Source organism: Lithobates pipiens, unplaced genomic scaffold (genome assembly GCF_037356315.1).
Source record: "Lithobates pipiens isolate NorthernLeopardFrog02 unplaced genomic scaffold, aLitPip1_a1.2 Scaffold_22, whole genome shotgun sequence".
Lineage (NCBI taxonomy): Eukaryota > Metazoa > Chordata > Amphibia > Anura > Ranidae > Lithobates > Lithobates pipiens.
The window spans coordinates 120,630,007-120,645,750 of record NW_027507784.1 but is presented as its reverse complement, the minus strand read 5'-3'; the positions used below and the strand labels follow the sequence as shown (position 1 = coordinate 120,645,750).

The 15,744-nt window shown below is 43.0% G+C and overlaps 1 long non-coding RNA gene across 1 annotated transcript; it reads left to right on the top strand.

Annotated features, from left to right (window-relative positions):
* The first annotated feature begins 2,811 nt into the window (after window positions 1-2,811).
* Window positions 2,812-14,765, top strand: LOC143924114 (uncharacterized). The gene is made up of 4 exons (XR_013261824.1): window positions 2,812-2,960; window positions 7,862-7,899; window positions 13,802-14,049; window positions 14,568-14,765. It is a non-coding gene; the product is annotated as an uncharacterized LOC143924114 (long non-coding RNA).
* The last annotated feature ends 979 nt before the right edge of the window (window positions 14,766-15,744 follow it).

Below are 15,744 nucleotides of genomic sequence, written 5' to 3'. Positions count from 1 at the left end.
GCCTGCAAACAGTTTGCTGAAGACAAGCAGACTAAGGACATGGATTACTGGAACCATGACCTGTGGTCTGATGAGACCAAGATAAACTTACTTGGATCAGATGGTGTCCAGCATGTGTGGTGGCAACCAGGTGAGGAGTACAAAGACAAGTGTGTCTTCCTACAATCAAGCATGGAGGTGGTCTAGGGCTGCATGATTGCTGCTGACACTGGGGAGCGTTACAGCTCATTGAGGGATCCATGAATGCAAACATGTACTGTGACATACTGAATCAGAGCATGTACCCCTCACTTCAGAGACTGGGCCACAGGGCAGTAGTACAACATGATAATCCCAAACACACCTCCAAGACAACCACTGCCTTGCTAAAGAAGCTAAGGGTAAAGGTGATGACTGGCAAAGCATGTCTCCAGACCTAAACCCTATTGAGCATCTGTGGGGCATCCTCAAACGGAAGGTGGAGGAGCGCAAGGTCTCTAACATCCACCAGCTCCGTGATGTCATCATGTAGGAGTGGAAGAGGACTCCAATGACAACCTGTGAAGCTCTGGTGAACTCCATGCCCAAGAGGGTTAAGACAGTGCTGGAAAATAATGGTGGCCACACAAAATATTGACGCTTTGGGCCCAATTTTGACAATTTCACTTGGGGGTGTACTCACATTTGTTGTCAGCGGTTTAGACATTTATGTATGTGTGTTGAGTTATTTTGAGGGGACAGCAAATTTACACTGTTATGCAAGCTGTAGGGCCGGTTCACACTGAGGCAGCGCGACTTGCAGTGTGACTGCCTCATATATATATATAGATATAGATAGATAGATAGATAGATAGAGTGGTGTGAAAAAGTGTTTGCTCCCTTCCTCATTTCCTGTTCCTTTGCATGTTTGTCACACTTAAGTGTTTTCGGAACATCAAACCAATTTAAACAATAGTCAAGGACAACACAAGTAAACACAAAATGCAATTTGTAAATGAAGGTGTTTATTATTAAAGGTGAAAAAAAATCCAAACCATCATGGCCCTGTGTGAAAAAGGGATTGCCCCCCTTGTTAAAACATACTATAACTGTGGTTGTCCACACCTGAGTTCAACTTCTATAGCCACACCCAGGCCTGATTATTGCCAAACCTGTTCACAATCAAGGCATCACTTAAATAGGAGCTGCTTGACACAGTAAGGTCCACCAGAAGATCCTTAAAAGCTACACATCATCCTGAGACCCAAAGAAATTCAGGAACAATTGAGAAAGAAAGTAATTGAGATCTATCAGTCTGGAAAGGGTTATAAAGCCATTTCCAAAGCTTTGGGAATCCAGCGAACCACAGTGAGAGCCATTATCCACAAATGGCGAAGACATGGAACAGTGGTGAACCTTCCCAGGAGTGGCCGGCCGCCCAAAATTACCCCAAGAGCGCAGCGACGACTCATCCAAGAGGTCACAAAAGACCCCACAACAACGTCCAGGAACTGCAGGCCTCACTTGCCTCAGTTAAGGTCAGCGTTCATGCCTCCACCATCAGGAAAAGACTGGGCAAAAATGGCCTGCATGGCAGAGTTCCAAGGAGAAAACCACTGCTGAGCAAAAAGAACATCAAAGCTCGTCTCAATTTCTCCACAACACATCTTGATGATCCCCAAGACTTTTGGGACAACATTCTGTGGACCGATGAGACAAAAGTGGAACTCTTTGGAAGGTGTGTGTCCAAGTATATCTGGCGTAGAAGGAACACTGCATTTCATAAAAAGAACATTATACCAACAGTAAAATATGGTGGTGGTAGTGTGATGGTCTGGTTTTGCTGCTTCAGGACCTGGAAGACTTGCCGTGATAAAAGGAACTATGAATTCTGCTGTCTACCAAGAGATCCTGAGGGAGAATGTCCGACCATCTGTTCGTGTACTCAAGCTGAAACGAACTTGGGTTCTGCAGCAGGACAATGATCCTAAACACACCAGCAAGTCCACCACCGAATGGCTGAAGAAAAACAAAATGAAGACTTTGGAGTGGCCTAGCCAAAGTCCTGACCTGAATCCTATTGAGATGTTGTGGTATGACCTTAAAAAGGCCATTCATGCTCGAAAACCCTCTAATGTAACTGAATTAGGACAATTCTGCAAAGATGAGTAGGCCAAAATTCCTCCAGGACGCTGTAAAAGCCTCATTGCACGTTATCGCAAACGCCTGGTTGCAGTTGTTGCTGCTAAGGGTGGCCCAACCAGTTATTAGGTTTAGGGGGCAATCACTTTTTTACACAGGGCCATGATGGTTTGGATTTTTTTTCACCTTTAATAATAAACACCTTCATTTACAAATTGCATTTTGTGTTTACTTGTGTTGTCCTTGACTATTGTTTAAATTGGTTTGATGTTCCGAAACACTGAAGTGTGACAAACATGCAAAGGAACAGGAAATGAGGAAGGGGGCAAACACTTTTTCACACCACTATAGATTAGATAGATAGATAGATAGATAGATAGATAGATAGATAGATAGATAGATAGATAGATAGATATAGATATATCTATCTATCTTTAAAACAAACATTGGCTTTTCATGAAATTCAAACTATTTCTGGTGGCGTCCATTTATCCAGTGATTATTAGTCAGACAGGAAGTTATTCTTTTGTAAGAGAGGGGATTACATCAGCTATGAGACATAACTAGTTTCACAACAAAGTCAGCTGATTGGTACTGTCACAAGGTATGACGTTGTGTACAGTCTCTTTTTTAGACGAGTTCTAGGCAGAATTGTTACATTCCGTTCCGCCCCTGTAATAAAGGTGCAGGGAAAGCCCATGTAAATAATTAGCTGATAACTGACATCAGTGACTATTTACAATACAGCCCAGAACACACCCTGCCACCTCTCTGACTTTATTCCCTCTTTTTGTGTAGAGCAGAAGAGAAGTGCCTGGAGTAAACATCACAGAGGATCACCTCCACAGTCCGAGTGTCTGGTATGTACATTATACATGATGTAATCACAACTTTTAGGGCCGGTTCACACTGGGAATCACACAAGAATGAGCAGTTAACTTTTTGTTTCCCTGGAGTTCAGCTTTAACTTTGGAATTACCAACATCTGTACAGTACTCGGGCCTACCGGAACAATACATTTGATTTGTATTTAATCAGGTTTTCCCCTGCACTAGTTTTTAGGAAATGTTGAGATTGTGTCATCAGATTGTAACATGTGTGGTCAGATTTTGATTTATAAATAACTATTTAGGGTAAGGGGCTACTTACCTAGGTGAATGCAGCATTAAACCGATCCTCCAGCCCCCCAGCCTGGACCGGCTCTGTGATGTCAGCCGACAGCGGGCTTTAGCGGGTGACAGAATTGTTGAACACACTGCACTCCTGTGATCCACAGAAGAAATATAGCTAAACAAGCTTTAGCTCTACTTCGCCTTTAAAGGCTAGGTTCACCTTTGTGAAAAAATATTAAATGGCTGTATTTTTGCAGGAAAAAATGTGCATTTGTTATTTTTCATGGGAGTGTAATGCTAGGGTCCTGCACACACTGCCTGTAGCTCTGTTGTCTGTACCTCCGTTTGGGCTGTCAGCTACAAAGCTCTAGGCTGCCTCTGTGGCAGACAGGACTTGTACTTTATTCATTCACATATTGCTGTTATATATTAAACTGTGTGAGATCTGCGCTGAATTTATTACCAGAGATGGAAGATTCCAATGTCCTACACAAGCAGACAAGCAGGCACTTGGAACAATTTAGTTACTTTAAAAATGCTTAATTAAAGCAGTATTTTGTTTTAATAAAAGTGTCATACGTTTTACAGCCTCATATATATCTGTAAGTAAAGTGTATGTAAAAATGTAAAAAATGTAAATCCAATATCCTTTTCCATTATGTTTGGCATCATATCTCATTTCATACAGTTTTCTAAAAAAACTATATATTTTTTTTTTTTGGAAATCTTTTGCAAAATGTTTTACCTTGTGATTCTGCCCGTAAAGAATTGTTCATACGTGAGGTTGAGCTGTTTTTTTAATGCTCCCTGACAGCCCATCTGAACACTATCATTCAGCTGCTCACGGCTTTACTCATGCCACTGTAGTCTGTAGTTCTATGGGGCTACACCAGAACCACAATGTTACAGAGTGTAATGCATGCTTTTGCAGCGCAGTAGTATGCCAATTATAGGGCAAAATCAGGCAGATGACATATTGTCACATGTCTAAAAAGGGATCCAAGCATAGATTTCAGAGGAATAACATTGCTTGCTGCACAAATAAAAGAGCCCTTACAGCACTTCTTGTTCTAGGATTGACAAGTCACTGCGTGGTAATCAGCAACAGTGTTGTCAGCCTATCTTGTGGGGTTTTTTTTCAGTTTGCTGTTGGGTCACCTATCAGGTTTATTATATGGCCAGCTCACAGGTGTAGCTAGGTGTTTGGCTAAGAATGGAGAGTGAGAGAAACACTGGCTGCAGCTGCTTTCTGTAGCTTTCTGTCTTGCAGTGTTGAACTGGTTAACAGTTATATCAGCAAGTGGAGGGAGCTGCTGAGCATTATGGGAACTGTAGTCAAGAGGAGAGGGACTCTACTCTAATCAATAACTTTGGAACTGCATTTCCCAAAGATAGATTTCCAGGAGGAAGGTAAAGAGCTTCATTTATTCAGGCTGTACAGGACACAGTTTCATCTTGCTATGAGGAAGACTGGAGAGTGCACATCGCTGTCTTGTGTGCACCATCAATGCTGCATATCGATGGCCTGATCAGGATCCAGAGAGCTGAGTTTAGGGGTCCCGACAGTCAGAGTCACTAGGGTACAAGGCAGATAGTGGACTAATCACTGTGTGACTAGATGGTGAGCTGCAATATCACTGTGATGAGTTGCCGCTATGAGGATTTACTATTTGCTGCTAGGGAAGCTGAGCCCTTTAGGAATTAACCATGCAGCCATTTTGTAGCCTTATTGCTGCCTACAGGCTTGACTGGCACTATTCTCATGTGCACCAATGGTACAGCTTGGCCCCAACGCTAGCCGGTTGAAGAGTTAGGACTAAGGACTGTCCCTTTACAGTTGCTACTCGGAGACCTTCACCTCTTGGTAAACACTTTACCGTATCCTAGCCATTATGCTAGAGTGCACTGTAGAGTAGTTATAGTATTATTATTCAATTGCAGTTATATGCACTCTTTATTGCTGACTTGCATTGTTCCTAGTCCAGTGGTACAGAACTCTATTCTATGTTACTTTGACATAGTAATTAAACTGTGTGGCAGACTGTATCTGAACCCACCTTTTGTGTGTTAATTTATGCTCAAACCACCATTTATTCTTACCAATGCCAATAACCAACATATAGGCCCCTTTCACACTGACGTCCCGTTCAGGCCCGCCTGTCAGTTTTTCAGGCGGACCTGAACGGGTGCTCCATAGAGCTCTATGGAGCGTCGGATGTCAGCGGTGACATGTCCGCTGACATCCGACCCGCTCCGATCCGAAAAAGTGTAACGGAGGAAAAAGCTATTTTTCCATCCGTCTGCGGATCGGATCGGGTGACGACGGGCACTGCGGTCCGTCGTCATCCGATCTCCCATAGGGTAGAGCGGCGCTGTGACAGGTCCGTCCCTGCGCAGTATGCAGAGACGGAGCTGTCATCTCCCTGCTCAGCGGGGATCGGCGGAGTGATCCCCGCTGAGCAAACGGATATCCACGGGGCGGATCAGAACTGATCCGCCCCGTGTGAAAGGACCCATAGAGTTAATTTACCACTAAACAGTCTTGTGTCTATTTCCCGATGCCAATTCACAGCTAAGTTAAAGGTATCTACTTTATACTCATGTTCTTATAAGTGTTTGCAATAACTTTCATATAACCAGGTGTGTCAGAGGGGCAGAGGTTATTTTTGGAGTCAAGGTGCAGAATAGAGAACCCAAATTGCCAAGCGGTTCCTGGGGGGGGGGGCTAGCGCTACAACAGCCAGCTGAAAGACCTTGTATGGCGGACTGACAAAGCTTCTGCTAATTGTGAGGAAATTAATACTGTCAGCCTGCAACAGGAGGTGTTGCTACGGACAGGATCTCCAGCCAGGTTAAAAAACTTTGCAACAGATTTTATAAAAGACTATTTGCTTAATAAAATGGTATACTGTTGATATCAAACACACTGAAAAATAAATTCACGGTTTACATACACTTACACAAAGTTATCTGATTGTATCCATATGTTCTAATTCTGTATCCAACTAAATTTATATTGTTAATTTTTGATGTTCTAAAGATTATACATTTGGAATTGTACACAATTTATAAACAAAAATTTAGCGATGCCACATAGCTAATAGATAAGGGAAAAATAGATTTCATTATTAATTTACTTGATGAATTACTAGAGAACACTGTAGTTGGTGGAGGAGAAAATATCCTTTTGAGAAAGGTGGTCATCAAGAAGATTTCCCCTTATATTGGTGGTCAGTGGGAAAAAGAGTCAGATAAATCCAGTTACTTGCCAGAGAGGAGATGTTTCTTTACAACTCTGTCCACTGGTTTTGCTGAACAACATCAGACCCTGTATTATACAGGAGCTAAATGGGGCTTAGGCCCCATACATACTATTAGATTTTCTGAAGATTCTTGTCTTCATATTTACCAAAACCATATAATATGAGATAAAACCTTAAAGAGGAAGTAAACCCTGATGGGTTTACTTCCTCTTTGTAAACCCTGATGGGTTTACTTCCTCTTTGATTTCCTGCAAAGGTAAAGCATAATGGACTACTATGCATCGCATAGTAGCCCATTATGTATCACTTACCGGACACAGGAGCCAGCGAAGTCACCGCTGTCCCCTGGAGCATCCATCTTCTCGGTGGGTCTCGCTGCTCCGCCGCTGTCATTCTACGAAGCCGCTATGACGTCACTCCCGCGCATGCGCACGGGAGCCGCCACTCGCCGCATATCGCAGTTGACAGGGGCGCGCTCAGTGTGCCTACAGTGCCTGTGTTTTGGCATATATTTCATGGACCTACAGGTAAGCCTTAATCTAGGCTTACCTGTAGGTCAAAGTGGTTTGTAAGGGTTTACAACCACTTTAAGAGTTTCAATTTGTGTGCAATCATGGAGGCCCTTGCACTACATGACTAGGGGCAAGACTAGGCATGTTCAGAAACAAAAGAATACATACAAAACTATTCAACACATTACGTCACTCCTGACACCGTGTCCTGTCGTAGACAAATTTTCGTATTGGGAGTAACCTCTTCATTTTCGACATGAGACTAGCATGCCACAAAAAACAGCCGTTCGGTCGTCTGAAAATCTAAGCATGTGTACGAGGCTTTAGGGGCATTTGGGCTCCTAGAGCACATTGTAGTCACGTGGGCTGCTCTGGCTGTAGTTCACCGGTGGTAGACTAGGCTTTTAAAGTAAACTTTAGCTGCTGACTTTTAATAAACTAAAACTCAAACTGTCCAGGGATCCAGTGCTATCCTTACCCGAATGGGTTTCTTCACCGTTCCATGGATCCTGGTGCCAGCTTGTCAACTGTGGGCAACCAGCTGCCCACTGCACATGTGCTAACCATGCTGCTGTTTCTGAATAGGCCTTCAACTTTCTGGGACCTGTAAAGTGTCACAGAAGGCTTTGAGCAGGGAGGGAGATTGGGGATCGCCTAGGCAATCTGAGCTGAAGTGACAGCGGGTACCTGTCAAAAGCAATACAAAAAAAAAAAATCAAGTCCCAAAAGTTGAAGGGGAGGGGGGGGTCTGAAAGAGTGGAACTTCCCCTTTTGGGTGAAGTTACAATTTAAATTACATGATACATTATCTGAGATTGAATTAAAATCCCTGTTCATTATGTAAAATAATGTTTTTTTCCTGTTTATTTTAAAGATATCCAATCATGTGGAACAACAACCCAAACCCGTATGGTAAGTGATACCCACGTGTTACTAGTTTTTTTTTATGTTTACAAGGTTCCTATGGTTAGCATATAAAGTTCCTATGGTTAGCATATAAAGTGCTTCTATAGAAGGATCTCTATAGAGCCAATATCCTTACCAAAAGCAAGTTTTACTCCCTTGTTGGCACCATTCTGGGTGCAGGGCACCAGAAATCCAGCACTTCAGATATCCTCTACTGACTGGTCCAGACATGCTGACATCATCGCCGAGACTTCTCTTCTGAATCAAGAGAGGACAATGCAGCTGGACAGCCAGTAAGGAGTATCTACATGCAGGCAGTGACATTGACACCAAAGAAAGCATATTGTCTCCTGTAAACAGAAGAAAGAAGACTTGGTCAAAGAGTGTTATGTGAATTATGATGTTTTGCATACCCCTTGTAAATTTAATAGGGTTGCACTGCAACTGACCAGGGAAGCCCGGAAACGCAGGCTGGACGGAGGTGCAGGGCTGGCATGACTGATGCTAGGTAGCCCCTATAGGGTTAATCCTAGTGAGAAGCTAGAGGGAGGGGTGGAGCTGCAGGAAGGGAAAAGGAGAGGGCGGAGTGTTATAAAAGCAAGGGGAGGAGTCACGGCAGGAAGCGTGGGGTCACAAGGGAGAAGTTGCCCGCCCACCCGCCCTTTAGGTTAAGATGCTATGTTTGTTTTCAGGTGGTTGTCGGTTGTCTCATTTTTCTTGCAGGTTCGGTTGTGGAGGTCGTCATAGCAGTGGAAGGCGGTGTCTTTGGTCTTTGACGGGGTAAAGGAAATTAGGTGATGGAACGGTGTGGGGGGCTCATAGGTGGTATGTCCCCCTTTTTTGGTGTATCCCAGTGGAAGGGTAGGCTGGGATACGGGTTTGGTGACACTGCGGGAAGGTGGGGGTTGTCTCCGGGCTGTTAAACGGCCGGAGGCCTTGTATGGTACAAAATTTGGTCCCGCAGTGGGTGTGGAAAAGGGTAACGTTAAAATGGAACCGAGGTACCGTCAAAGACCAAACGACTGGGAGTTGTAATTGCTGCTGCAAGATATATATATATATATATAAGTATGTTCTATTTAACATTAAAGTTATTTATTTTATTTTGGTTAAAGGTTTTGGTTAAAATAAAAGGCTGCTATGGCCAATTTATACTCCAAACTCCGGTGTGGTCTATTTATTGGGAATGGGGGAGGAAAAATGGAACGGTACAGGTATGAGTAGTAAAAGGTAATATTTACGGAAGGGGTAATTACCGAATGCATAGGTCATGCAACCACGTGCAATGCACACAGTTTCAGCGTGGTGGTGCAGGCTTTACGGGGTTAAAATACAGTGAGGAAGTGACCCATCGCCTTCCAGCCACTGTTCAAACTCCCTCTGAAAAGTGATCCACTGCAGATCGATTTTCAGAGGTGCCACTTGTGTAAACAAACCCTTGGTGAGTTGCCAGCTGAATTATTTCTGCTAAGTTTCCTTTATGCATTCTTAATAGCTATTTAACAAATTTCAGGTTTATGCACTTCGATGACCCTATCGGCTAGCTAAAATATAATCTTCTCGTTCCCCATCCTGGTGTCTGTGGGACACCTCCTACATGTTTTCTGGTCTTGTAAACATCTTACCAGCCTTTGGAACCAAATATTTAAAATTATCTCTGACATATCTGGTGTCCTCACATCTCCGTACTCATCTTTAGCTATCTTGAATCAGGGTATAGATATCTTCCCATTACAATTTTGACATGTTGTGATGCATATTTTATTAGCAGCCCCTCTTACCATAACTAGGCATTGGAAAAAGAAATTCCAGGTTTAAGTCCTGCATTTTGCCCATTACCTTATTTTACTGTTAGGGCAAAAGAGTTCTTACAACAAAGCATAGCTACTAGTAAAATTATCCCTTTAATTCTAGCATACAGCATTCGAATATATTATCCTTAAATCTATGTTAAAAAAAAAGAACACAATTACCCTTTCCTGTGAGGCTTTTTGGTTGCTGGTGGCTCCCTGTAGTTTTACAATATCATGGCACTTTTACCATGCAGATTTCCTAAAGCAGACCTACACTCAAATGTTAAATTTAAAGCTAAACTCACAGCCATGTTGGGTGAATAAAGGCTAAAATATATTTTCTGGAGAAAATGTCACTCAGGGCTTTCACCAGTGCTAGTTACATGGCATTTGCCCTGATGAAGTCCCAATTTAAACTCTGATCCTTTTCAACTAAGATCAAAAATTGGGCCATGTATGACAACCTTTACAAAGCACTTGTTTCACATGTGCTTACACATACAGTACATATATCTCCAATGTGTGTGAACCAGTCATGACTTAATTGAAAGATGTAATAACTGCAGGCAAATGAGCATACGGGTACTTCCCTTTAAATTTGACACCTTTCAGGCGATTGCGGTGTGGAAAGGTAGAACGGGGAGATGCCTTTGTAAACAAGGCAATTCCCTGTTCTGCCTTGTGTCATGACATAGATCTACTTCTCCTTGTCATCGGGAACAGTGATTGCTGTCATGTCCTAGGTAGCCCCTCCCCCCACAGTTAGAATCACTGCCTAGGACACACTTAACTCCTTCATCGACCCCTAGTGGTTAACCCCTTCCCTGCCAGTGTCATTTACACAGTAATCAGTGCATTTTATTAGCACTGATCGCTGTATAAATGACAATGGTCCCAAAATACTGTGAAAAGTGTACGATGTGTCCGCCAAAAGTCATGATAAAAATCGCAGCTCGCCACTAATACTAATGAAAAAAAATATATAATAACAATGCCATAAAACTATTTTGTAGATGCTAGAACTTTTGTGCAAACCAATCAATATACGCTTATTGCGATTTTTTTTTTTCCTAAAAATATGTAGAATACATATCACCCTAAACTGAGCAAAAAAATATCTTTTTGAAGGGTATTTATTATAGCAAAAAGTTAAAAATATTGCTTTTTTTCCAAAATGTTCGCTTTTTTTTTGTTTATAGTGCAAAAAATAAAAACTGCAGAGGTGATCAAATACGACCAAAAGAAAGCTCTATTTGTGGGAAAAAAAGGACGTAAATTTTGTTTGGATACAACGTCGTCCGACCCCGCAATTGTCAGTTAAAGCGACGCTGTGCCAAATCGCAAAAAGTGCTCTGGTCAGGAAGGGTGTAAAATCTTCCGGGGCTGAAGTAGTTAATTGAACAAGCTAACGTTAGTAGCTGATTGGCAAAAATGTATCAGCTGTGCCAAATTTTGCACTCTCCAGTTTTAGTAACTAAACCTCTTAGTTTACAGATGATGGAGATGGCCTAATGGCTTACGGGCTTAAGCTGGATACATACTATCCAATTTTCTGACAATTTTTTCCTTTAGATTTACCACAACCATATAATATGAAGTCAAACCTTAGAAGTTTCAATTTGTATGCAATCAGGCAGGCCCTTGCACTACATGGTTTTAGAATATCTGAAGGAAATGTGACAAAAGTTGGATAGTGGGTATGGGGTCTTAGAGATCACTACAATCTCTATGCAATAATAATTCAGTTGGCAACTCACTAAGGGTGACTGTACACAAACTCATAAAACCAAGCAATTATTTAAAGCACCACATTTGGGCTGTGGACACATAAACTGAAGATCATTTCTGGCCTTCAGAAACTATAGTTATCAAACAAAAAGTTTACCAACATATTCATTAATAGCCAAACATTCTCCTATCATTGGAGAAAATGAAACATGCCTTTACCACGGCTGTAAGAGTGAAACACATCAGAGGCACAGAACATGGACAGGCTCTTTTCTGGCCAGGCACTCTTCACAAAGACGGAGGGAGTGGAATGCTTCCTGTGTCTTCAATCATGACTTTAGTTATGACAAGCTGATTTTCTTATTGTGAACATACAGACTACCGTATATACTCGAGTATAGGCCGACCCGAATATAAGCCGAGGCCCCCAATTTACCCCCAAAAAAACTGGCAAACTTATTGACTCGTGTATAAGCCGAGGGTGAGACATGCCTGTCCATCCCTGTGTGTGTGTCCGTCCATCCCTGTGTGTCCGTCCATCCCTGTGTGTCCGTCCATCCCTGTGTGTCCGTCCATCCCTGTGTGTGTGTCCGTCCATCCCTGTGTGTCCGTCCATCCCTGTGTGTCCGTCCATCCATCCCTGTGTGTGTGTGTGTCCATCCATCCATCCATCCCTGTGTGTGTGTGTGTCCATCCATCCATCCATCCCTGTGTGTGTGTGTCTCCATCCATCCATCCATCCCTGTGTGTGTGTGTCTCCATCCATCCATCCCTGTGTGTGTGTGTCTCCATCCATCCATCCATCCCTGTGTGTGTGTGTATCCATCCATCCCTGTGTGTGTGTGTCCATGTGTGTGTGTGTGTGTGTGTGTGTGTGTGTGTGTGTGTGTGTGTCCAGCCTACCTGTGTCCCGAGCCTGTGTCCCGTGCCTTGCCTCCTTGCCTCCGTCCCGTGCCTTGCCTCCTTGCCTCTGTCCCGTGCCGTGCCTTGCCTCCGTCCCGTGTCGTGCCTTGCCTCCGTCCCGTCCCGTGCCGTGCCTTGCCTTGCCTCCGTCCCGTGCCTTGCCAGGATCGCCGCTCTTCGTCGGCGCCTCAGCGGACATTCTACCATTCAAACGCCGCGCCTCCGCCTCCGCCTTCGCCTGTGATAGGCGGAACACTGAATTTCCCAGCAGCCTGTGTTCCGCCTATCACGGACATCGTCTCATCCTCGTCCGTAGTACGAGGATGAGACGATGTCCGTGATAGGCGGAACACAGGCTGCTGGGAAATTCAGTGTTCCGCCTATCACAGGCGAAGGCGGAGGCGGAGGCGCGGCGTTTGAATGGTAGAATGTCCGCTGTCTGTCTGCTCGACACGCTGATCGAGCAGGCAGACAGCGATGACTCGAGTATAAGCCGAGGGGGGCACTTTCAGCCTCAAAAAAGAGGCTGAAAATCTCGGCTTATACTCGAGTATATACGGTATGTTCACTGGTCACCCAATGTCCGTTAGGATTGTTAGTGATTTTATTTCCATGTGTCCTTAGCTGGTTGAAATAACAGTAAAAGTATAAAAAAGCTTTTATTTTGAATCTTTTTGAATCTATAATGCATTTGACTGCATGATAGTAACAAATTACCCTTACATCAACCAAATAAGAATCACACTAAGAGCTGCTTAAAGCGGTAGTAAACCCGCAATTTATTTTTTATTTTTTTAAAACCTGCAAAGCAAAAGGCATAATGAGCTAGTATGCACCGCATACTAGCTCATTATGAAATACTTACCTTAGAACGAGGCCCCGACATCTCGCCCTATCCACGCCGAGGGAGCCGACATGCTCCCTCGGCGTCTCTTCCGGGTATCGCGGCTCCGGCGCTGTGAGTGGCCGGAGACGCGATATCGTCACTCCCGCACATGCGCGCGGGAGATTTAAATCCGGCCGGACGAGCGCTGCCGGATTTTCACGGAGAGAACCCCCTTGTGCGCATGCGCCGCTGCAGTCAGCGGCGCATACCGAGGGGAATATCTCCTAAACCGTACAGGTTTAGGAGATATTTTTTTTACCTACAGGTAAGCCTACATGTGCACCGTTTAGGAGATATTTCACTTGTAGTGTGTCGATGTCATGAAGAAACGGACCACCATGCCGTTTCTTCCCCCAAGCGCGTGCCGTGACCGACGGCTCCTGCACGCATGTGTGGGAGTGACGTCACGCGACCTGCTCAGGGGACAGCACGGGCTTCATTTGCAGGTAAGTGTCATATAATGGGCTAGTATGCAATGCATTTGCAGACCTTGCGGGATCCTCTCTAAGAGTAAAAATGATTTAATATTCAGGTTCATGTCCTGTGACATTTGTGTTAATCATTTCTGTATAATAGATCTACCTGTGTTTTGTTAAAGGATACCCAGCTTATCCTCCAGCTCCATGTGCACCCCCACCATGCGTACCTCCACCATGTCCACCAGGTTACCCACAAGGCTATTTTGGTCAACCCCATGGAAATCATGGACATCATGGACATCATGGCCACCATGGCCCCCACATTCATCTTGGACACCACGGGCACCATGGACACCATGGGCATCACGGACACCATGGTCATCACGAACACCATGGACATCACCATCACCCTTGCTAAGCTAAAAAGGTGAGTTCACTAAAATAAACATATTGTAAAATATAATATAGTTGCATGGCTTCTGTTACTTTTCTGTTTCAATCTTTTTATTAAGATTTCAAATAGTAATAGAACATTGTAAGTAGACAAAGTCAAGTACAAAAATAGAACTGTCAGCATAGGCAGTGTACAGACAGTGACAATCCTCACATAGAGAAAGAATGAAGGGGTCCAAACAGGCAGGTATGAGAAACAACATAGGCAGGTATAAGAAATGACATCAATGTGAGTATCTGTGAAGAGTCCCATGTAGTAGAACATATGCAGTTATATTTCTAGAAAATGCGTGACCAAAAAAGACAACATTGTGAGCCCAACAGAAGGGTCAATAGGACTACACCTACCCAACACTTCTGTTACTTTTAATCTATACAACAGTGTCCATATCCAGATAATCATTAACAACTATTGTGTTTGGAATGGAATTTAATGTTACATTTTAATGTTGTTACATAAACATACATAAATCTTTATTTTTCTAATTGCAGCACTGCCATGGAGATAAATGAGATAATGAATATTGCTGGAATGTCATGAATGGACTCCCTGTGTAATTTAGAAGATTTGTATTGTATTTGGAGCTCTTTGTTCATCTACTTAAACATGTATACATTTAAACATAAATTCATATTTTATTATGAATAAATGAAATGACTCAGCTACATAATAAATATTAATTGGAAAAACTCATTTGTGCTACTTTTAATATACAAAGTATAATCATGTATGTGTGTGTGTGTGTATGTGTATATATATATATATATATATATATATATATATATATATATATATATATATATATATATATATATATATATATATATATATATATATATATCATAAACAAATATAAATGATCCATGTTTGATTATTGTTAGTGATGGCCGAACGGTTCGCCCGGCGGTCGTTTCGCGGCGAATTTCCGACTTTCGCCGTCCGCGGGTTCGAACGCCTTTTTCCGTCGTTCGCCCCGGCGGACTTACGTGTTTAATGTATACAAGAACTTTAACCTTTCGTGACACGTTTATCATGTGTTACAGGACAACCAATTGAGACATGACAGCTCATGGACACTTGGACATTCCCCCTAACCTATAAATACACCCGATCCGGTGGCCATTTTACATTCTTTCTTCTGTCACTGTAGGGAAAGGATCCTGTGTGGAGTAGGGACAGAGAAAACGCTAGCTATTTGGTACACAAAAGTTCTTTTCAGGACTGGTATAGGTGTTAGGTCAGCAGCCTGAGTTTCTTTTGTCAGTTTAGATAAAGGGACAGAGCGCTGTATGCTGCTATTTTAGGGACAGCTCAGCCAGATTAGTCTTTCTTCATCATCATCATCATCATCATCATTAGCTGTTACTATCAGGTCCACAAAAGAGCTGTTCCAGCTAATCGTTCCAGCCTACTCTTTTTTGCCAATTTGTATAGGGACAGGCAGGAAGCAGTGTGTCAGGCAGTGAGGATAATTTTAAAGACTTGCTGTTACTATTAGTTCCACAAAGGTTCTTTTCAGGACTGGTATCAGTGGTACGGTAATAGGCTTGTACACGTATAATATTCTTTCTTCCAAATATAGAAAGAATATTATACTTGACTGCTGCCCTTCTGCTGCAGTCTGCTAATCATTCACAACTCACTTGTTCCACAAAGCTCTTTATCAGG